Raw genomic sequence first — 23,843 nt, forward strand, 5'->3', positions numbered from 1 at the left:
ACGGAATTAGAATGTATTAATAGTCCATTGTTTTCATTCTAATTCTGTTGTTTTCATTCAAACTCTGTTCTGTACATTCAAATTCTGTTGTTTACATTCAAACTCTGTTCTGTACATTCTAATTCCGTTTTTTTTTTCATTCAAACTCTGTTCTGTACATTCTAATTCCGTTGTTTTCATTCAAACTCTGTTCTGTACATTCTAATTCCGTTTTTTTTTCATTCAAACTCTATTCTGTACATTCTAATTCCGTTGTTTTCATTCAAACTCTGTTCTCTACATTCTAATTCTGTTGTTTCCATTCAAATTCCATTGTTTTGATTCAAATTCAGTTCAATGGAAAAACAATGGAATTTGAATGAAAACAACGGAATTAGAATGTATTAATAGTCCATTGTTTTCATTCTAATTCTGTTGTTTTCATTCAAATTCCATTGTTTTGATTCAAATTCAGTTCAATGGAAAAACAATGGAATTTGAATGAAAACAACGAAATTAGAATGAACAGAACTGAATTTGAATCAAAACAATGGAATTTGAATGAAAACAATAGAATTAGAATGTAGAGAACAGAGTTTGAATGAAAACAACGGAATTAGAATGTACAGAACATAATTAGAATAAAAAAAACAGAATTGAAATGTACAGAACAGAGTTTGAATGAAAACAACGGAATTAGAATGTGCAGAACAGAGTTTGAATGAAAAAAACAGAATTAGAATGTACAGAACAGAGTTTGAATGAAAACAATGGAATTAGAATAAAAAAACTGAATTGAAATGTACAGAACAGAGTTTGAATGACAACAACGGAATTAGAATGTATTAATAGTTCATTGTTTTCATTCTAATTCTGTTGTTTTCATTCAAATTCCATTGTTTTCATTCAAATTCAGTTCAATGGAAAAACAATGGAATTTGAATGAAAACAACGAAATTAGAATGAACAGAACTGAATTTGAATCAAAACAATGGAATTTGAATGAAAACAACAGAATTAGAATGAAAACAATGGAATATTAAAACAAACAACAGAATTAGAATGAAAACAACGGAATTAGAATGTACAGAACAGAGTTTGAATGAAAAACGGAAGTAGAATGTACAAAACATAGTTTGAATAAAAACAATGGAATTTGAATCAAAACAACAGAATTAGAATGAAAACAACGGAATTAGAATGTACAGAACAGAGTTTGAATGAAAAAAAAAACGGAATTAGAATGTACAGAACAGAGTTTGAATGTAAACAACAGAATTTGAATGTACAGAACAGAGTTTGAATGAAAACAACGGAATTAGAATAAAAAAAACAGAATTGAAATGTACAGAACAGAGTTTGAATGAAAACAACGGAATTAGAATAAAAAAAACAGAATTGAAATGTACAGAACAGAGTTTGAATGAAAACAACGGAATTAGAATGTACAGAATAGATTTTGAATGAAGACAACGGAATTAGAATGTACAGAACAGATTTTGAATGAAAACAACGGAATTAGAATGTACAGAACAGAGTTTGAATGAAAACAATGGAATTTGAATCAAAACAACAGAATTGAAATGTACAGAACAGAGTTTGGATGAAAAAAACGGAATTAGAATGTACAGAACAGAGTTTGAATGAAAAAAAAAACAGAATTAGAATGTACAGAACAGAGTTTGAATGAAAACAATGGAATTAGAATAAAAAAAAAACTGAGTTGAAATGTACAGAACAGAGTTTGAATGAAAACAACGGAATTAGAATGTATTAATAGTTCATTGTTTTCATTCTAATTCTGTTGTTTTCATTCAAATTCCATTGTTTTGATTCAAATTCAGTTCAATGGAAAAACAATGGAATTTGAATCAAAACAACAGAATTAGAATGAACAGAACTGAATTTGAATCAAAACAATGGAATTTGAATGAAAACAACGGAATTAGAATGTACAGAACAGAATTTGAATGAAAACAACAGAATTAGAATGTACAGAACAGAGTTTGAATGATATCAAAGGAATTAGAATGTACAGAACAGAGTTTGAATGAAAACAACGGAATTAGAATGTACAGAACAGAGTTTGAATGAAAACAACGGAATTAGAATGTACAAAACAGAGTTTGAATGAAAACAACGGAATTAGAATGTACAGAACAGAGTTTGAATGAAAACAACGGAATTAGAATGTAGAGAACAGAATTTGAAAGAAAACAAAGGAATTTGAATCAAAACAACAGAATTGAAATGTATAGAACAGAGTTTGAATGAAAAAAACGGAATTTGAATGAAAACAACGAAATTAGAATGAACAGAACTGAATTTGAATGAAAACAATGGAATTTGAATGAAAACAACAGAATTAGAATGAAAACAACGGAATTAGAATGTACAGAACAGAGTTTGAATGAAAAAAAAAACGGAATTAGAATGTACAGAACAGAGTTTGAAAGTAAACAACAGAATTTGAATGTACAGAAGAGAGTTTGAATGAAAACAACGGAATTAGAATAAAAAAAACAGAATTGAAATGTACAGAACAGAGTTTGAATGAAAACAACGGAATTAGAATGTACAGAATAGATTTTGAATGAAAACAACGGAATTAGAATGTACAGAACAGAGTTTGAATGAAAACAATGGAATTTGAATCAAAACAACAGAATTGAAATGTACAGAACAGAGTTTGGATGAAAAAAACGGAATTAGAATGTACAGAACAGAGTTTGAATGAAAAAAAAAAACAGAATTAGAATGTAGAGAACAGAGTTTGAATGAAAACAATGGAATTAGAATAAAAAAAAACTGAGTTGAAATGTACAGAACAGAGTTTGAATGAAAACAACGGAATTAGAATGTATTAATAGTTCATTGTTTTCATTCTAATTCTGTTGTTTTCATTCAAATTCCATTGTTTTGATTCAAATTCAGTTCAATGGAAAAACAATGGAATTTGAATCAAAACAACAGAATTAGAATGAACAGAACAGAGTTTGAATGAAAACAACGGAATTAGAATGTACAGAATAGAGTTTGAATGAAAAAAAAACGGAATTAGAATGTACAGAACAGAGTTTGAATGAAAACAACGGAATTAGAATGTACAGAACAGAGTTTGAATGAAAACAACAGAATTAGAATAAAAAAAACAGAATTGAAATGTACAGAACAGAGTTTGAATGAAAACAATGAAATTAGAATAAAAAAAACTGAATTGAAATGTACAGAACAGAGTTTGAATGACAACAACGGAATTAGAATGTATTAATAGTCCATTGTTTTCATTCAAAATTCAGTTCAATGGAAAAACAATGGAATTTGAATCAAAACAACAGAATTAGAATGAACAGAACTGAATTTGAATCAAAACAATGGAATTTGAATGAAAACAACGGAATTAGAATGTACAGAACAGAGTGTGAATGAAAACAACTGATTAGAATGTACAGAAAAGAGTTTGAATGAAAACAACGGAATTAGAATGTACAGAACAGACTTTGAATGAAAACAACAGAATTAGAATATACAGAACAGAGTTTGAATGAAAAACGGAAGTAGAATGTACAAAACAGAGTTTCAATAAAAACAATGGAATTTGAATGAAAACAACAGAATAGAAATGTACAGAACAGAGTTTGAATGAAAAAAACAGAATTAGAATGTACAGAACAGAGTTTGAATGAAAACAACGGAATTAGAATGTACAGAACAGAGTTTGAATGAAAACAACGGAATTAGAATGTACAGAACAGACTTTGAATGAAAACAACAGAATTAGAATATACAGAATAGAGTTTGAATGAAAAACGGAAGTAGAATGTACAGAACAGAGTTTGAATGAAAACAACAGAATTAGAATGTACAGAACAGACTTTGAATGAAAACAACAGAATTAGAATATACAGAAAAGAGTTTGAATGAAAAACGGAAGTAGAATGTACAAAACAGAGTTTGAATAAAAACAATGGAATTTGAATCAAAACAACAGAATAGAAATGTACAGAACAGAGTTTGAATGAAAACAACAGAATTAGAATGTACAGAACAGAGTTTGAATGAAAACAACGGAATTAGAATGTACAGAACAGAGTTTGAATGAAAACAACAGAATAGAAATGTACAGAACAGAGTTTGAATGAAAAAAACAGAATTAGAATGTACAGAACAGAGTTTGAATGAAAACAATGGAATTAGAATAAAAAAAACTGAATTGAAATGTACAGAACAGAGTTTGAATGACAACAACGGAATTAGAATGTATTAATAGTCCATTGTTTTCATTCTAATTCTGTTGTTTTCATTCAAATTCCATTGTTTTGATTCAAATTCAGTTCAATGGAAAAACAATGGAATTTGAATGAAAACAACGAAATTAGAATGGACAGAACTGAATTTGAATCAAAACAATGGAATTTTAATGAAAACAACAGAATTAGAATGAAAACAATGGAATATTAAAACAAACAACAGAATTAGAATGAAAACAACGGAATTAGAATGTACAGAACAGAGTTTGAATGAAAAACGGAAGTAGAATGTACAAAACAGAGTTTGAATAAAAACAATGGAATTTGAATCAAAACAACAGAATTCGAATGAAAACAACGGCATTAGAATGTACAGAACAGAGTTTGAATGAAAAAAAAAACGGAATTAGAATGTACAGAACAGAGTTTGAAAGTAAACAACAGAATTTGAATGTACAGAACAGAGTTTGAATGAAAACAACGGAATTAGAATAAAAAAAACAGAATTGAAATGTACAGAACAGAGTTTGAATGAAAACAACGGAATTAGAATGTACAGAATAGATTTTGAATGAAAACAACGGAATTAGAATGTACAGAACAGATTTTGAATGAAAACAACGGAATTAGAATGTACAGAACAGAGTTTGAATGAAAAACGGAAGTAGAATGTACAAAACAGAGTTTGAATAAAAACAATGGAATTTGAATCAAAACAACAGAATTGAAATGTACAGAACAGAGTTTGGATGAAAAAAACGGAATTAGAATGTACAGAACAGAGTTTGAATGAAAAAAAAACAGAATTAGAATGTACAGAACAGAGTTTGAATGAAAACAATGGAATTAGAATAAAAAAACTGAATTGAAATGTACAGAACAGAGTTTGAATGACAACAACGGAATTAGAATGTATTAATAGTCCATTGTTTTCATTCTAATTCTGTTGTTTTCATTCAAATTCCATTGTTTTGATTCAAATTCAGTTCAATGGAAAAACAATGGAATTTGAATGAAAACAACGAAATTAGAATGAACAGAACTGAATTTGAATCAAAACAATGGAATTTGAATGAAAACAATAGAATTAGAATGTAGAGAACAGAGTTTGAATGAAAACAACGGAATTAGAATGTACAGAACATAATTAGAATAAAAAAAACAGAATTGAAATGTACAGAACAGAGTTTGAATGAAAACAACGGAATTAGAATGTGCAGAATAGAGTTTGAATGAAAAAAAAACGGAATTAGAATGTACAGAACAGAGTTTGAATGAAAAAAACAGAATTAGAATGTACAGAACAGAGTTTGAATGAAAACAATGGAATTAGAATAAAAAAACTGAATTGAAATGTACAGAACAGAGTTTGAATGACAACAACGGAATTAGAATGTATTAATAGTTCATTGTTTTCATTCTAATTCTGTTGTTTTCATTCAAATTCCATTGTTTTCATTCAAATTCAGTTCAATGGAAAAACAATGGAATTTGAATGAAAACAACGAAATTAGAATGAACAGAACTGAATTTGAATCAAAACAATGGAATTTGAATGAAAACAACAGAATTAGAATGAAAACAATGGAATATTAAAACAAACAACAGAATTAGAATGAAAACAACGGAATTAGAATGTACAGAACAGAGTTTGAATGAAAAACGGAAGTAGAATGTACAAAACATAGTTTGAATAAAAACAATGGAATTTGAATCAAAACAACAGAATTAGAATGAAAACAACGGAATTAGAATGTACAGAACAGAGTTTGAATGAAAAAAAAAACGGAATTAGAATGTACAGAACAGAGTTTGAATGTAAACAACAGAATTTGAATGTACAGAACAGAGTTTGAATGAAAACAACGGAATTAGAATAAATAAAACAGAATTGAAATGTACAGAACAGAGTTTGAATGAAAACAACGGAATTAGAATGTACAGAATAGAGTTTGAATGAAAACAACAGAATTAGAATGTACAGAACAGACTTTGAATGAAAACAACAGAATTAGAATATACAGAACAGAGTTTGAATGAAAACAACGGAATTAGAATGTACATAACAGAGTTTGAATGAAAACAACAGAATAGAAATGTACAGAACAGAGTTTGAATGAAAAAAACGGAATTAGAATGTACAGAACAGAGTTTGAATGAAAAAAACAGAATTAGAATGTACAGAACAGAGTTTGAATGAAAACAATGGAATTAGAATAAAAAAAACTGAATTGAAATGTACAGAACAGAGTTTGAATGACAACAACGGAATTAGAATGTATTAATAGTCCATTGTTTTCATTCTAATTCTGTTGTTTTCATTCAAATTCCATTGTTTTGATTCAAATTCAGTTCAATGGAAAAACAATGGAATTTGAATGAAAACAACGAAATTAGAATGAACAGAACTGAATTTGAATCAAAACAATGGAATTTTAATGAAAACAACAGAATTAGAATGAAAACAATGGAATATTAAAACAAACAACAGAATTAGAATGAAAACAACGGAATTAGAATGTACAGAACAGAGTTTGAATGAAAAACGGAAGTAGAATGTACAAAACAGAGTTTGAATAAAAACAATGGAATTTGAATCAAAACAACAGAATTAGAATGAAAACAACGGAATTAGAATGTACAGAACAGAGTTTGAATGAAAAAAAAACGGAATTAGAATGTACAGAACAGAGTTTGAAAGTAAACAACAGAATTTGAATGTACAGAACAGAGTTTGAATGAAAACAACGGAATTAGAATAAAAAAAACAGAATTGAAATGTACAGAACAGAGTTTGAATGAAAACAACGGAATTAGAATGTACAGAATAGATTTTGAATGAAAACAACGGAATTAGAATGTACAGAACAGATTTTGAATGAAAACAACGGAATTAGAATGTACAGAACAGAGTTTGAATGAAAAACGGAAGTAGAATGTACAAAACAGAGTTTGAATAAAAACAATGGAATTTGAATCAAAACAACAGAATTGAAATGTACAGAACAGAGTTTGGATGAAAAAAACGGAATTAGAATGTACAGAACAGAGTTTGAATGAAAAAAAAACAGAATTAGAATGTACAGAACAGAGTTTGAATGAAAACAACGGAATTAGAATGTATTAATAGTTCATTGTTTTCATTCTAATTCTGTTGTTTTCATTCAAATTCCATTGTTTTGATTCAAATTCAGTTCAATGGAAAAACAATGGAATTTGAATCAAAACAACAGAATTAGAATGTACAGAACAGAGTTTGAATGAAAACAACAGAATTAGAATGAACAGAACTGAATTTGAATCAAAACAATGGAATTTGAATGAAAACAACAGAATTAGAATGTAGAGAACAGAGTTTGAATGAAAACAACGGAATTAGAATGTACAGAACATAATTAGAATAAAAAAAACAGAATTGAAATGTACAGAACAGAGTTTGAATGAAAACAACGGAATTAGAATGTACAGAATAGAGTTTGAATGAAAAAAAAAACGGAATTAGAATGTACAGAACAGAGTTTGAATGAAAAAAAACGGAATTAGAATGTACAGAACAGAGTTTGAATGAAAACAACGGAATTAGAATGTACAGAACAGAGTTTGAATGAAAACAACGGAATTAGAATGTACAGAATAGAGTTTGAATGAAAACAACAGAATTAGAATGTACAGAACAGACTTTGAATGAAAACAACAGAATTAGAATATACAGAACAGAGTTTGAATGAAAACAACGGAATTAGAATGTACATAACAGAGTTTGAATGAAAACAACAGAATAGAAATGTACAGAACAGAGTTTGAATGAAAAAAACGGAATTAGAATGTACAGAACAGAGTTTGAATGAAAAAAACAGAATTAGAATGTACAGAACAGAGTTTGAATGAAAACAATGGAATTAGAATAAAAAAAACTGAATTGAAATGTACAGAACAGAGTTTGAATGACAACAACGGAATTAGAATGTATTAATAGTCCATTGTTTTCATTCTAATTCTGTTGTTTTCATTCAAATTCCATTGTTTTGATTCAAATTCAGTTCAATGGAAAAACAATGGAATTTGAATGAAAACAACGAAATTAGAATGAACAGAACTGAATTTGAATCAAAACAATGGAATTTTAATGAAAACAACAGAATTAGAATGAAAACAATGGAATATTAAAACAAACAACAGAATTAGAATGAAAACAACGGAATTAGAATGTACAGAACAGAGTTTGAATGAAAAACGGAAGTAGAATGTACAAAACAGAGTTTGAATAAAAACAATGGAATTTGAATCAAAACAACAGAATTAGAATGAAAACAACGGAATTAGAATGTACAGAACAGAGTTTGAATGAAAAAAAAACGGAATTAGAATGTACAGAACAGAGTTTGAAAGTAAACAACAGAATTTGAATGTACAGAACAGAGTTTGAATGAAAACAACGGAATTAGAATAAAAAAAACAGAATTGAAATGTACAGAACAGAGTTTGAATGAAAACAACGGAATTAGAATGTACAGAATAGATTTTGAATGAAAACAACGGAATTAGAATGTACAGAACAGATTTTGAATGAAAACAACGGAATTAGAATGTACAGAACAGAGTTTGAATGAAAAACGGAAGTAGAATGTACAAAACAGAGTTTGAATAAAAACAATGGAATTTGAATCAAAACAACAGAATTGAAATGTACAGAACAGAGTTTGGATGAAAAAAACGGAATTAGAATGTACAGAACAGAGTTTGAATGAAAAAAAAACAGAATTAGAATGTACAGAACAGAGTTTGAATGAAAACAACGGAATTAGAATGTATTAATAGTTCATTGTTTTCATTCTAATTCTGTTGTTTTCATTCAAATTCCATTGTTTTGATTCAAATTCAGTTCAATGGAAAAACAATGGAATTTGAATCAAAACAACAGAATTAGAATGTACAGAACAGAGTTTGAATGAAAACAACAGAATTAGAATGAACAGAACTGAATTTGAATCAAAACAATGGAATTTGAATGAAAACAACAGAATTAGAATGTAGAGAACAGAGTTTGAATGAAAACAACGGAATTAGAATGTACAGAACATAATTAGAATAAAAAAAACAGAATTGAAATGTACAGAACAGAGTTTGAATGAAAACAACGGAATTAGAATGTACAGAATAGAGTTTGAATGAAAAAAAAAACGGAATTAGAATGTACAGAACAGAGTTTGAATGAAAAAAAACGGAATTAGAATGTACAGAACAGAGTTTGAATGAAAACAACGGAATTAGAATGTACAGAACAGAGTTTGAATGAAAACAACAGAATTAGAATAAAAAAAACAGAATTGAAATGTACAGAACAGAGTTTGAATGAAAACAACGGAATTAGAATGTATTAATAGTCCATTGTTTTCATTCAAATTCCATTGTTTTGATTCAAATTCAGTTCAATGGAAAAACAATGGAATTTGAATCAAAACAACAGAATTAGAATGAACAGAACTGAATTTGAATCAAAATAATGGAATTTGAATGAAAACAACGGAATTAGAATGTACAGAACAGAGTGTGAATGAAAACAACTGATTAGAATGTACAGAAAAGAGTTTGAATGAAAACAACGGAATTAGAATGTACAGAACAGACTTTGAATGAAAACAACAGAATTAGAATATACAGAACAGAGTTTGAATGAAAAACGGAAGTAGAATGTACAAAACAGAGTTTCAATAAAAACAATGGAATTTGAATCAAAACAACAGAATAGAAATGTACAGAACAGAGTTTGAATGAAAAAACAGAATTAGAATGTACAGAACAGAGTTTGAATGAAAACAACGGAATTAGAATGTACAGAACAGAGTTTGAATGAAAACAACGGAATTAGAATGTACAGAACAGACTTTGAATGAAAACAACAGAATTAGAATATACAGAATAGAGTTTGAATGAAAAACGGAAGTAGAATGTACAGAACAGAGTTTGAATGAAAACAACGGAATTAGAATGTACAGAACAGACTTTGAATGAAAACAACAGAATTAGAATATACAGAAAAGAGTTTGAATGAAAAACGGAAGTAGAATGTACAAAACAGAGTTTGACTAAAAACAATGGAATTTGAATCAAAACAACAGAATAGAAATGTACAGAACAGAGTTTGAATGAAAAAAACGGAATTAGAATGTACAGAATAGAGTTTGAATGAAAACAACGGAATTAGAATGTACAGAACAGACTTTGAATGAAAACAACAGAATTAGAATATACAGAACAGAGTTTGAATGAAAACAACAGAATAGAAATGTACAGAACAGAGTTTGAATGAAAAAAACGGAATTAGAATGTACAGAACAGAGTTTGAATGAAAAAAACTGAATTAGAATGTACAGAACAGAGTTTGAATGAAAACAATGGAATTAGAATAAAAAAAACTGAATTGAAATGTACAGAACAGAGTTTGAATGACAACAACGGAATTAGAATGTATTAATAGTCCATTGTTTTCATTCTAATTCTGTTGTTTTCATTCAAATTCCATTGTTTTGATTCAAATTCAGTTCAATGGAAAAACAATGGAATTTGAATGAAAACAACGAAATTAGAATGAACAGAACTGAATTTGAATCAAAACAATGGAATTTTAATGAAAACAACAGAATTAGAATGAAAACAATGGAATATTAAAACAAACAACAGAATTAGAATGAAAACAACGGAATTAGAATGTACAGAACAGAGTTTGAATGAAAAACGGAAGTAGAATGTACAAAACAGAGTTTGAATAAAAACAATGGAATTTGAATCAAAACAACAGAATTAGAATGAAAACAACGGAATTAGAATGTACAGAACAGAGTTTGAATGAAAAAAAAACGGAATTAGAATGTACAGAACAGAGTTTGAAAGTAAACAACAGAATTTGAATGTACAGAACAGAGTTTGAATGAAAACAACGGAATTAGAAAAAAAAAAACAGAATTGAAATGTACAGAACAGAGTTTGAATGAAAACAACAGAATAGAAATGTACAGAACAGAGTTTGAATGAAAAAAACGGAATTAGAATGTACAGAACAGAGTTTGAATGAAAAAAACAGAATTAGAATGTACAGAACAGAGTTTGAATGAAAACAATGGAATTAGAATAAAAAAAACTGAATTGAAATGTACAGAACAGAGTTTGAATGACAACAACGGAATTAGAATGTATTAATAGTCCATTGTTTTCATTCTAATTCTGTTGTTTTCATTCAAATTCCATTGTTTTGATTCAAATTCAGTTCAATGGAAAAACAATGGAATTTGAATGAAAACAACGAAATTAGAATGAACAGAACTGAATTTGAATCAAAACAATGGAATTTTAATGAAAACAACAGAATTAGAATGAAAACAATGGAATATTAAAACAAACAACAGAATTAGAATGAAAACAACGGAATTAGAATGTACAGAACAGAGTTTGAATGAAAAACGGAAGTAGAATGTACAAAACAGAGTTTGAATAAAAACAATGGAATTTGAATCAAAACAACAGAATTAGAATGAAAACAACGGAATTAGAATGTACAGAACAGAGTTTGAATGAAAAAAAAAACGGAATTAGAATGTACAGAACAGAGTTTGAAAGTAAACAACAGAATTTGAATGTACAGAACAGAGTTTGAATGAAAACAACGGAATTAGAATAAAAAAAACAGAATTGAAATGTACAGAACAGAGTTTGAATGAAAACAACAGAATAGAAATGTACAGAACAGAGTTTGAATGAAAAAAACGGAATTAGAATGTACAGAACAGAGTTTGAATGAAAAAAACGGAATTAGAATGTACAGAACAGAGTTTGAATGAAAAAAACTGAATTAGAATGTACAGAACAGAGTTTGAATGAAAACAATGGAATTAGAATAAAAAAAACTAAATTGAAATGTACAGAACAGAGTTTGAATGACAACAACGGAATTAGAATGTATTAATAGTCCATTGTTTTCATTCTAATTCTGTTGTTTTGATTCAAATTCCATTGTTTTGATTCAAATTCAGTTCAATGGAAAAACAATGGAATTTGAATGAAAACAACGAAATTAGAATGAACAGAACTGAATTTGAATCAAAACAATGGAATTTTAATGAAAACAACAGAATTAGAATGAAAACAATGGAATATTAAAACAAACAACAGAATTAGAATGAAAACAACGGAATTAGAATGTACAGAACAGAGTTTGAATGAAAAACGGAAGTAGAATGTACAAAACAGAGTTTGAATAAAAACAATGGAATTTGAATCAAAACAACAGAATTAGAATGAAAACAACGGAATTAGAATGTACAGAACAGAGTTTGAATGAAAACAATGGAATTTGAATCAAAACAACAGAATTGAAATGTACAGAACAGAGTTTGGATGAAAAAAACGGAATTAGAATGTACAGAACAGAGTTTGAATGAAAAAAAACAGAATTAGAATGTACAGAACAGAGTTTGAATGAAAACAATGGAATTAGAATAAAAAAACTGAATTGAAATGTAGAGAACAGAGTTTGAATGACAACAACGGAATTAGAATGTATTAATAGTCCATTGTTTTCATTCTAATTCTGTTGTTTTCATTCAAATTCCATTGTTTTGATTCAAATTCAGTTCAATGGAAAAACAATGGAATTTGAATGAAAACAACGAAATTAGAATGAACAGAACTGAATTTGAATCAAAACAATGGAATTTGAATGAAAACAACAGAATTAGAATGAAAACAACGGAATTAGAATGTACAGAACATAATTAGAATAAAAAAAACTGAATTGAAATGTACAGAACAGAGTTTGAATGAAAACAACGGAATTAGAATGTGCAGAATAGAGTTTGAATGAAAAAAAAAACGGAATTAGAATGTACAGAACAGAGTTTGAATGAAAAAAACAGAATTAGAATGTACAGAACAGAGTTTGAATGAAAACAATGGAATTAGAATAAAAAAACTGAATTGAAATGTACAGAACAGAGTTTGAATGACAACAACGGAATTAGAATGTATTAATAGTTCATTGTTTTCATTCTAATTCTGTTGTTTTCATTCAAATTCCATTGTTTTCATTCAAATTCAGTTCAATGGAAAAACAATGGAATTTGAATGAAAACAACGAAATTAGAATGAACAGAACTGAATTTGAATCAAAACAATGGAATTTGAATGAAAACAACAGAATTAGAATGAAAACAATGGAATATTAAAACAAACAACAGAATTAGAATGAAAACAACGGAATTAGAATGTACAGAACAGAGTTTGAATGAAAAACGGAAGTAGAATGTACAAAACATAGTTTGAATAAAAACAATGGAATTTGAATCAAAACAACAGAATTAGAATGAAAACAACGGAATTAGAATGTACAGAACAGAGTTTGAATGAAAAAAAAAACGGAATTAGAATGTACAGAACAGAGTTTGAATGTAAACAACAGAATTTGAATGTACAGAACAGAGTTTGAATGAAAACAACGGAATTAGAATAAAAAAAACAGAATTGAAATGTACAGAACAGAGTTTGAATGAAAACAACGGAATTAGAATGTACAGAATAGAGTTTGAATGAAAACAGAATTAGAATGTACAGAACAGACTTTGAATGAAAACAACAGAATTAGAATATACAGAACAGAGTTTGAATGAAAAAAACGGAATTAGAATGTACAGAACAGAGTTTGAATGAAAAAAACAGAATTAGAATGTACAGAACAGAGTTTGAATGAAAACAATGGAATTATAATAAAAAAAACTGAATTGAAATGTACAGAACAGAGTTTGAATGACAACAACGGAATTAGAATGTATTAATAGTCGATTGTTTTCATTCTAATTCTGTTGTTTTCATTCAAATTCCATTGTTTTGATTCAAATTCAGTTCAATGGAAAAACAATGGAATTTGAATGAAAACAACGAAATTAGAATGAACAGAACTGAATTTGAATCAAAACAATGGAATTTTAATGAAAACAACAGAATTAGAATGAAAACAATGGAATATTAAAACAAACAACAGAATTAGAATGAAAACAACGGAATTAGAATGTACAGAACAGAGTTTGAATGAAAAACGGAAGTAGAATGTACAAAACAGAGTTTGAATAAAAACAATGGAATTTGAATCAAAACAACAGAATTAGAATGAAAACAACGGAATTAGAATGTACAGAACAGAGTTTGAATGAAAAAAAAAACGGAATTAGAATGTACAGAACAGAGTTTGAAAGTAAACAACAGAATTTGAATGTACAGAACAGAGTTTGAATGAAAACAACGGAATTAGAATAAAAAAAACAGAATTGAAATGTACAGAACAGAGTTTGAATGAAAACAACGGAATTAGAATGTACAGAATAGATTTTGAATGAAAACAACGGAATTAGAATGTACAGAACAGATTTTGAATGAAAACAACGGAATTAGAATGTACAGAACAGAGTTTGAATGAAAAACGGAAGTAGAATGTACAAAACAGAGTTTGAATAAAAACAATGGAATTTGAATCAAAACAACAGAATTGAAATGTACAGAACAGAGTTTGGATGAAAAAAACGGAATTAGAATGTACAGAACAGAGTTTGAATGAAAAAAAACAGAATTAGAATGTACAGAACAGAGTTTGAATGAAAACAATGGAATTAGAATAAAAAAACTGAATTGAAATGTACAGAACAGAGTTTGAATGACAACAACGGAATTAGAATGTATTAATAGTCCATTGTTTTCATTCTAATTCTGTTGTTTTCATTCAAATTCCATTGTTTTGATTCAAATTCAGTTCAATGGAAAAACAATGGAATTTGAATGAAAACAACGAAATTAGAATGAACTGGGCCCTGTTTCAGGAAGCCGGTTTAGAAAACTCAGAGTGAAAAACGATACGCAGGGTTGAGTAATCCCGAACTGTCCAACTCGGAATATTCGGTTTCAGAAAGGCTGATAACAATTAGTTCAGTCAACGCGGAGTTGCTTTAACCCCAAGTGAAGCGCGCGGACGAGGATACATAAAGCCCTGATAAGCGGAGCACAGATTAAGCGAGTCACCATGGAGACGGAGGGAAAGAAGGCGTGATCAATGTATTTTACAGCGCTTGAGGCCGAAATTCTGATGGCAGCATATGCCGATAACACGCAAATTCCGCGGAAAAAAGTAACACAGCCACAGCTGCGAAAGACAGGGAGCATGCATGGCAAAACATAGCCGACAGAGTCAATGCGTGAGTGTTAATATAAACATTGATCTAGGGATTTCCACCCATTTAACACGTTATTTTATCATATGTTATTTTATTTGTTATTTTATACATTTTATTTTGTGATGTGATGTGAGCGCAGGTGCAACCCAACAGGCCCCAAACGTTCCTGGCAGCAAGTAAAAATGAAATATAAAAATATAGTCCAAACAGGTGAGGTGTAATTGTATTATGAGCCATAGTGCTTGGTCTGTTTGTCCCATGTAAATCAATTGCAGTTAGAGGCTACATTAATTTTCTTTCTGTAAGCACTTATTGAAATTATCTGAGCACATTACAAGTACATATTTGCTTACTCTGTATGCTCAAATGTGGCCCGTTATAGCCAACAGAAAAAAAGCGGAGGCCCGAAAAACAGGTGGGGGTCCTCCACCACCACCACTCACAGAGGCTGAGCAGTTGGCCCTCAGCCAAAACAGTGGGCGCCCTGTGGCCGAAGGCATCTCTGCGGGGACATCCTCTGAGGCAATAACCCCGCAAGACACAAGTGCCTACATAGGGGGTAAATCCAAAATAATACATGATGTGCATACATCCTTTCTTCACAGTCACCTTTGCAGTGCGACTCATTCATTTGATAAACTCTTTACCATAATGGATTATTTTGTAGTGAAGTTATTTTCCTACTGATTTTGCCTTCCCTCAGTCTTGGTTGTCTTTGAGAGCATAATGACAATGAAGTGTAAGGTGATTGGTATGTTTGTTAATTGCCATTTGGTCCCTTGTAAGTTATAAGTGACCTGTATAAACCTCATATTCTATCAGTTGATGGTGGTGGTGTACTGCATCTGGTGCAGCCTCCTGTTGAGCCAGACCAACATGCAGTTGTGAGTAATACTCCACAGATTATATGAGTGTACAGTAGAACAGCAATGTTGTCTATTTCTTTACTACAGGAAAATAATGAAGAAACATTGACAGCTGTTACAGAGGAGGAAGCAACAGAGACACTTTATGAGGTGTACATCTTTTAATACTTTGTGTACAGGAAATACAGGCGACCAATAAAGCCAGTTGAACAAAAAATCTGTTTATTCTTCTTTCAACATGTTGAGGTGATGGGTCAAAAGAAATGATTGTGACATATGGTGTCTCTGACTGCACTTCCATCTTGTATGTCCGTGGGAGGGTCAGGATGTTCATGGTTTGGATCACTGCTGATGTTTGGTTCAGAAGGACAGTGTTCTCCTCTAATTGTGGCAATGTTGTGAAGAATCACACATGCCACAATAATGTCACATGCCCTTTCTGGGGTGACCCTGAGTCTTTGCAGGCACTGGAACCGGGCCTTAAGCATTCCGATAGTCATTTCAATTCTGGCTCTTGTCCTGCAATGAGCCAGATTATATCGCTGCTGTGGGCCCGGTTCAGGGTCAGGGTAAGGGGTAAGCAAATAGGGTAAACATGGATACCCCCTATCACCAAGCAAGTAGCCAGTGAACTCTCCTAAGACAGAAGGATACACTTCAGTTCAAATGTCCCTGAAGCAATTGGTCTTTATATATTTTAAAGTATTCTCAACTCACCATGTCCAAATTTTGTGCTCAGTGTACATTCACGGAATATTTGTGAGTCATGGACAGAGCCTGGCCACTTGGCTTCCACATTTGTGATAATGTTGGCAGCATCATATATGATCTTCACAGTGCAGAGAACACAAATTAGCATCCATTACTATGATAAAATAATTTGTTAGTTTGAAATGCTACAGGGAACTATGTACCTGTACATTAATGCTGTGGAAAGACTTCCTGTTCACATAGTCTCCTTCATTTACTAAAGGAGCAATGACTGGAATGTGAGTGCCATCTATACACGCCTGGGAATCCTGAAAATAAATGTACAATTTAAGTAGTAGTCCAAGTATCACCACATCATAAATTAAGTTTTGTTCATCCTGATACCTGCAATTTTGTGGCATCCCTCTTTGATAAATCTTGTGGGTCTGTGACCGGGGAACACCACAAACGAGTACAGGAGACGTTTCAGTGCAACTGTAACATTCCTGACTGCCCGACAGACGGTAGCCTTGGAAACGTGCTCAGCGTCACCAATATTATACAGAAAGCTCCCGTTTGCAAAAAAACGAAGTGCAATACAAATAATATGTACAGAACTGAGAGCATGTCCGCGATGTGTCACATGCGTAATATATGGCCTGAGGATGTTATTCAAATAACTTATAGATTGTGCTGAGAAACGGTAACGTTCGCACAGAAAATCATCAGGAAATGATAAAATGTCCAAACGTGCTCTAATCACTCTCTCCCGGCAGAGAGCTCTGCGGAGAATTTGGGCTTCACGATCTACTGGCTCTTCAAGGAAGGGACACGCCATGTCCGACACTTCCTACTGTCAGGTTTCCGACAAAGGGGCGGAGACAGTCAGGGTTAGTTGTAGTAAACCTGCTAGGGGGCAGGTTAGCTTCACGGAGTGTGTCGTCATAGTAACTCACTCAGGCTTCAGCTGAACTCGCTTTGTGAAACCGAAAACCCAGAGTTTTCGTTAACTCAGGGTATACTTACTCAGTTTTTCCACTAAACCGGCTTCCTGAAACAGGGCCCAGAACTGAATTTGAATCAAAACAATGGAATTTGAATGAAAACAACAGAATTAGAATGTACAGAACAGAGTTTGAATGAAAACAACGGAATTAGAATAAAAAAAACAGAATTGAAATGTACAGAACAGAGTTTGAATGAAAACAACGGAATTAGAATGTACAGAATAGATTTTGAATGAAAACAACGGAATTAGAATGTACAGAACAGATTTTGAATGAAAACAACGGAATTAGAATGTACAGAACAGAGTTTGAATGAAAAACGGAAGTAGAATGTACAAAACAGAGTTTGAATAAAAACAATGGAATTTGAATCAAAACAACAGAATTGAAATGTACAGAACAGAGTTTGGATGAAAAAAACGGAATTAGAATGTACAGAACAGAGTTTGAATGAAAAAAAACAGAATTAGAATGTACAGAACAGAGTTTGAATGAAAACAATGGAATTAGAATAAAAAAACTGAATTGAAATGTACAGAACAGAGTTTGAATGACAACAACGGAATTAGAATGTATTAATAGTCCATTGTTTTCATTCTAATTCTGTTGTTTTCATTCAAATTCCATTGTTTTGATTCAAATTCAGTTCAATGGAAAAACAATGGAATTTGAATGAAAACAACGAAATTAGAATGAACAGAACTGAATTTGAATCAAAACAATGGAATTTGAATGAAAACAACAGAATTAGAATGTACAGAACAGAGTTTGAATGAAAACAACGGAATTAGAATGTACAGAACATAATTAGAATAAAAAAAACAGAATTGAAATGTACAGAACAGAGTTTGAATGAAAACAACGGAATTAGAATGTACAGAACAGAGTTTGAATGAAAAAAAAACGGAATTAGAATGTACAGAACAGAGTTTGAATGAAAAAAACACAATTAGAATGTACAGAACAGAGTTTGAATGAAAACAATGGAATTAGAATAAAAAAACTGAATTGAAATGTACAGAACAGAGTTTGAATGACAACAACGGAATTAGAATGTATTAATAGTCCATTGTTTTCATTCTAATTCTGTTGTTTTCATTCAAATTCCATTGTTTTGATTCAAATTCAGTTCAATGGAAAAACAATGGAATTTGAATGAAAACAACGAAATTAGAATGAACAGAACTGAATTTGAATCAAAACAATGGAATTTGAATGAAAACAACAGAATTAGAATGAAAACAATGGAATATTAAAACAAACAACAGAATTAGAATGTACAGAACAGAGTTTGAATGAAAAACGGAAGTAGAATGTACAAAACATAGTTTGAATAAAAACAATGGAATTTGAATCAAAACAACAGAATTAGAATGAAAACAACGGAATTAGAATGTACAGAACAGAGTTTGAATGAAAACAACGGAATTAGAATAAAAAAAACAGAATTGAAATGTACAGAACAGAGTTTGAATGAAAACAACGGAATTAGAATGTACAGAATAGAGTTTGAATGAAAACAACAGAATTAGAATGTACAGAACAGACTTTGAATGAAAACAACAGAATTAGAATATACAGAACAGAGTTTGAATGAAAACAACGGAATTAGAATGTACAGAACAGAGTTTGAATGAAAACAACAGAATAGAAATGTACAGAACAGAGTTTGAATGAAAAAAACGGAATTAGAATGTACAGAACAGAGTTTGAATGAAAAAAACAGAATTAGAATGTACAGAACAGAGTTTGAATGAAAACAATGGAATTAGAATAAAAAAAACTGAATTGAAATGTACAGAACAGAGTTTGAATGACAACAACGGAATTAGAATGTATTAATAGTCCATTGTTTTCATTCTAATTCTGTTGTTTTCATTCAAATTCCATTGTTTTGATTCAAATTCAGTTCAATGGAAAAACAATGGAATTTGAATGAAAACAACGAAATTAGAATGAACAGAACTGAATTTGAATCAAAACAATGGAATTTTAATGAAAACAACAGAATTAGAATGAAAACAATGGAATATTAAAACAAACAACAGAATTAGAATGAAAACAACGGAATTAGAATGTACAGAACAGAGTTTGAATGAAAAACGGAAGTAGAATGTACAAAACAGAGTTTGAATAAAAACAATGGAATTTGAATCAAAACAACAGAATTAGAATGAAAACAACGGAATTAGAATGTACAGAACAGAGTTTGAATGAAAAAAAAAACGGAATTAGAATGTACAGAACAGAGTTTGAAAGTAAACAACAGAATTTGAATGTACAGAACAGAGTTTGAATGAAAACAATGGAATTAGAATAAAAAAAACAGAATTGAAATGTACAGAACAGAGTTTGAATGAAAACAACGGAATTAGAATGTACAGAATAGATTTTGAATGAAAACAACGGAATTAGAATGTACAGAACAGATTTTGAATGAAAACAACGGAATTAGAATGTACAGAACAGAGTTTGAATGAAAAACGGAAGTAGAATGTACAAAACAGAGTTTGAATAAAAACAATGGAATTTGAATCAAAACAACAGAATTGAAATGTACAGAACAGAGTTTGGATGAAAAAAACGGAATTAGAATGTACAGAACAGAGTTTGAATGAAAACAATGGAATTAGAATAAAAAAACTGAATTGAAATGTACAGAACAGAGTTTGAATGACAACAACGGAATTAGAATGTATTAATAGTCCATTGTTTTCATTCTAATTCTGTTGTTTTCATTCAAATTCCATTGTTTTGATTCAAATTCAGTTCAATGGAAAAACAATGGAATTTGAATGAAAACAACGAAATTAGAATGAACAGAACTGAATTTGAATCAAAACAATGGAATTTGAATGAAAACAACAGAATTAGAATGTAGAGAACAGAGTTTGAATGAAAACAACGGAATTAGAATGTACAGAACATAATTAGAATAAAAAAAACAGAATTGAAATGTACAGAACAGAGTTTGAATGAAAACAACGGAATTAGAATGTACAGAATAGAGTTTGAATGAAAAAACAAAACGGAATTAGAATGTACAGAACAGAGTTTGAATGAAAACAATGGAATTAGAATAAAAAAACTGAATTGAAATGTACAGAACAGAGTTTGAATGACAACAACGGAATTAGAATGTATTAATAGTCCATTGTTTACATTCTAATTCTGTTGTTTTCATTCAAATTCCATTGTTTTGATTCAAATTCAGTTCAATGGAAAAACAATGGAATTTGAATGAAAACAACGAAATTAGAATGAACAGAACTGAATTTGAATCAAAACAATGGAATTTGAATGAAAACAACAGAATTAGAATGAAAACAATGGAATATTAAAACAAACAACAGAATTAGAATGAAAACAACGGAATTAGAATGTACAGAACAGAGTTTGAATGAAAAAAAAAACGGAATTAGAATGTACAGAACAGAGTTTGAATGTAAACAACAGAATTTGAATGTACAGAACAGAGTTTGAATGAAAACAACGGAATTAGAATAAAAAAAACAGAATTGAAATGTACAGAACAGAGTTTGAATGAAAACAACGGAATTAGAATGTACAGAATAGATTTTGAATGAAAACAACGGAATTAGAATGTACAGAACAGATTTTGAATGAAAACAACGGAATTAGAATGTACAGAACAGAGTTTGAATGAAAAACGGAAGTAGAATGTACAAAACAGAGTTTGAATAAAAACAATGGAATTTGAATCAAAACAACAGAATTGAAATGTACAGAACAGAGTTTGGATGAAAAAAACGGAATTAGAATGTACAGAACAGAGTTTGAATGAAAAAAAACAGAATTAGAATGTACAGAACAGAGTTTGAATGAAAACAATGGAATTAGAATAAAAAAAAACTGAATTGAAATGTACAGAACAGAGTTTGAATGAAAACAACGGAATTAGAATGTATTAATAGTTCATTGTTTTCATTCTAATTCTGTTGTTTTCATTCAAATTCCATTGTTTTGATTCAAATTCAGTTCAATGGAAAAACAATGGAATTTGAATCAAAACAACAGAATTAGAATGTACAGAACAGAGTTTGAATGAAAACAACAGAATTAGAATGAACAGAACTGAATTTGAATCAAGACAATGGAATTTGAATGAAAACAACAGAATTAGAATGTAGAGAACAGATTTTGAATGAAAACAACGGAATTAGAATGTACAGAACATAATTAGAATAAAAAAAACAGAATTGAAATGTACAGAACAGAGTTTGAATGAAAACAACGGAATTAGAATATACAGAATAGAGTTTGAATGAAAAAAAAACGGAATTAGAATGTACAGAACAGAGTTTGAATGAAAAAAAACGGAATTAGAATGTACAGAACAGAGTTTGAATGAAAACAACGGAATTAGAATGTACAGAACAGAGTTTGAATGAAAACAACAGAATTAGAATAAAAAAAACAGAATTGAAATGTACAGAACAGAGTTTGAATGAAAACAACGGAATTAGAATGTACAGAATAGAGTTTGAATGAAAACAACAGAATTAGAATATACAGAACAGAGTTTGAATGAAAAACGGAAGTAGAATGTACAAAACAGAGTTTGAATAAAAACAATGGAATTTGAATCAAAACAACAGAATAGAAATGTACAGAACAGAGTTTGAATGAAAAAAACGGAATTAGAATAAAAAAAACTGAATTGAAATGTACAGAACAGAGTTTGAATGACAACAACGGAATTAGAATGTATTAATAGTCCATTGTTTTCATTCAAATTCCATTGTTTTGATTCAAATTCAGTTCAATGGAAAAACAATGGAATTTGAATCAAAACAACAGAATTAGAATGAACAGAACTGAATTTGAATCAAAATAATGGAATTTGAATGAAAACAACGGAATTAGAATGTACAGAACAGAGTGTGAATGAAAACAACTGATTAGAATGTACAGAAAAGAGTTTGAATGAAAACAACGGAATTAGAATGTACAGAACAGACTTTGAATGAAAACAACAGAATTAGAATATACAGAACAGAGTTTGAATGAAAAATGGAAGTAGAATGTACAAAACAGAGTTTCAATAAAAACAATGGAATTTGAATCAAAACAACAGAATAGAAATGTACAGAACAGAGTTTGAATGAAAAAACAGAATTAGAATGTACAGAACAGAGTTTGAATGAAAACAACGGAATTAGAATGTACAGAACAGAGTTTGAATGAAAACAACGGAATTAGAATGTACAGAACAGACTTTGAATGAAAACAACAGAATTAGAATATACAGAATAGAGTTTGAATGAAAAACGGAAGTAGAATGTACAGAACAGAGTTTGAATGAAAACAACGGAATTAGAATGTACAGAACAGACTTTGAATGAAAACAACAGAATTAGAATATACAGAAAAGAGTTTGAATGAAAAACGGAAGTAGAATGTACAAAACAGAGTTTGAATAAAAACAATGGAATTTGAATCAAAACAACAGAATAGAAATGTACAGAACAGAGTTTGAATGAAAAAAACGGAAGTAGAATGTACAGAACAGAGTTTGAATGAAAAAAACAGAATTAGAATGTACAGAACAGAGTTTGAATGAAAACAATGGAATTAGAATAAAAAAAACTGAATTGAAATGTACAGAACAGAGTTTGAATGACAACAACGGAATTAGAATGTATTAATAGTCCATTGTTTTCATTCTAATTCTGTTGTTTTCATTCAAATTCCATTGTTTTGATTCAAATTCAGTTCAATGGAAAAACAATGGAATTTGAATCAAAACAACAGAATTAGAATGAACAGAACTGAATTTGAATCAAAACAATGGAATTTGAATGAAAACAACGGAATTAG

This window comes from Copadichromis virginalis, linkage group LG11 (assembly GCF_057382275.1).
Source record: "Copadichromis virginalis isolate Kocher_CV1m ecotype Utaka linkage group LG11, C_Virginalis_male_GT1.1, whole genome shotgun sequence".
Classification (NCBI taxonomy): domain Eukaryota; kingdom Metazoa; phylum Chordata; class Actinopteri; order Cichliformes; family Cichlidae; genus Copadichromis; species Copadichromis virginalis.